Genomic DNA, 2,232 nt, shown 5'->3' on the forward strand with positions numbered 1-2,232 from the left:
CAGCCCGCGGCACGTTGCCCGCCGCACCTCCAGCCAGAGCTACGGGGCCTTTTCCTCCGCTTAAGTCACGGATTGGGCACCCAGCCCCAGGGTGGGGAGGTCTGGACAAAGGAGGGGAATGAATGGGCCCAGGGCAGACCCGACCGAGGGGTCTGCTACGCGAGGAAAAGAGCCTCCATCCAGCCTGACCCTTCCCGAGAGGCAGGGTCCGCCCCGCCCCCAGCACCTCCAGCTTCAGAAGGCTGTCATCTCTGTCCCCTCCGGCCTGGCAGGCAGCCATCGCTGCACACAGCCCTCTCCTAGGATGGAGTCTTCCATCTTGCCCACACCGGAACCCCATTAGGCAGGGCCTCGGTTGGGTTCCCCATCCCCCACCCTGGCCTCCTCTTTCTACGCAGACCTGGTGTCCTGGGCCCAGCCCCGCGCCCCAGGCCTCAGCATCAGGCATATTCTGTCCCCTGCTCCAGGGCTGCCCCGGGTACCCCCAGCCCCTGGCATCCTTCCTGCCCCAGCGTCCCCCACCACGCACACGTGTCCACAGAAGAACCTAATTCTGTTCTCCCATCTCCCTAGAGCCTGGAGCTCAAGGCGAAGATGCTGCTGGGGAGGTGGGGGCAGGGAGGGGAGGTTTATTCCTTGGAGTTGGAGGGGGAGTTCCCAGGCCCTGGTGTGAGGATGCTTTTGCCTACAAAGTGGGACACAATAAGGGAGGGATTTTCCTAGGAATTTGGGGGTGACTATAGGGGCCACAGTATCCAGACAGGAGGGGCATCCCAGTGAGAAAACGCTCCCCAAGGGCAATGGCGGCCGGGTGAGAAGGGGGAGGGGCAAGGCCCCACCCTCCCACCTGCTGCAGCTGCCCCCTCCCCAGCTGGCCCCCTCTTTTGTGCAAAGCCACACAAAGGACAAGGGGCCCCGGTCGGCCTGGCCATCTGCTCCCAGCAGCCTGAAGGCTCTTAAAGAGACAGCACCCCCTCCCTGCTGCCCTGGGGCCGTGGGGCCGAAGGGAGTCGGCTGCTCTGAGGGACCTGGTCTCCCTCGTGGAGGGACCAAATCCCACACACTCTCCCTGGCGCCCCAGCCCCGAGGTCGGGCATCACGCTCCCCCAGGGAGGGCGCAGAGGTGCCACGTGGCCAGGGAGGGACCAGGGGTGCGGGAGGGAGAGGAGAGGCAGCGGGGGAACCAGACCCTCCGCCCCTACAGCTTAGGCAGCGGAGGGGCCAGCACAGCTCCAAAACGGGGACCGAGAACTGGGGTCCCTTCCCTCCCTGAGGCCATCTCCGGGCTTGGTGAGACCCGCTCCCCGTTCTGCCACCATTCTCACGGAGCGCTCCCCTCGCCCTTCCTGGGGAGGAGAACAGGGCCTCCTTCCTGGGGGCTGCTGGCCTCCACACCGCCGTGCAGCAACCCCGTGATCCGGGCACATTTATTTCCTGCATTTTCCCGTGGAGGAAACTGAGGTCGCTCGGCCCCCACCCAGGCCTCCTCAAAGCCTTGGCCGTGTCTGAGCCGCCTCCCGCCCGAGGCCTAGATGAGGCTCCTCACCCCCGAGATCCCCAGGGAAACCAGACCAAATCCCTTTGTCACTCGGCTAGGGACACACGTTTACATTATTTGTGTGACTGTTTATATCTTGTCTGTCTCCTCGCTGGGCTGTAGGCAGGGACTGTCCACCGTGCTCATTGCTGCGAAGTTCTCAGGGCCTGGCATGGAGCAGGCACTCGATATTTGCTGAAGAATAAATGCCAGGAGCCCCAAAAGCCCTCCTCTTCCCGGGGCTCCTCTGTCGCCTGCCTGTTAGGCACCTTGCCTCCTCCCTCCTCAAGGTGAGGCAGAAGGGACAAGAGTTGAACAGGGATGCTGGGAGAGGGAAGGAGGGTGACCTTGAATGAGCCACCCAGCCACCGGCCTCCCCTCACTGCTCCCTCCTCCCAAAGGCGGGGCAGCGCCAGCCAATCCTGAACTCACATCCCTGCCAGACAGACTGGGACTGTCCCGAGCTCTGGCCGCTGCGGTGTGGTGCCTGGGACCCCCGCCAGGCCCTCCGTGGCCACAGCCAAGGGTCTAAGCTTGGGGAGGGAGCAGCAGGCAGGCAGGCAGGCAGGCAGCCCTGGGGTGGGGGAGGGAGGGTGGCAGGATCTAAGCAAAAACCTGGCTGAGCCATAGGGGGAGCTGGGAGGAGGTGCTCCCTGGACTGGAAGCCTGGGGAGAAGTGAATGGGGGACGGGGGA

The 2,232-nt window shown here is 64.5% G+C and overlaps 1 long non-coding RNA gene across 1 annotated transcript in view; it reads left to right on the forward strand.

Moving 5' to 3' along the window:
- LOC106725758 overlaps positions 1–2,232 on the forward strand; it is a 6,837-nt gene that overhangs the window by 2,762 nt on the left and 1,843 nt on the right. Inside the window, exon 2 of the long non-coding RNA XR_001361697.1 lies at positions 1,661–1,827. This is a non-coding gene — a long non-coding RNA (uncharacterized LOC106725758). The remainder of the gene's footprint in view (positions 1–1,660; positions 1,828–2,232) is intronic.

The sequence above is a fragment of the Myotis brandtii genome, unplaced genomic scaffold (assembly GCF_000412655.1).
Source record: "Myotis brandtii unplaced genomic scaffold, ASM41265v1 scaffold187, whole genome shotgun sequence".
Classification (NCBI taxonomy): Eukaryota; Metazoa; Chordata; class Mammalia; order Chiroptera; family Vespertilionidae; genus Myotis; species Myotis brandtii.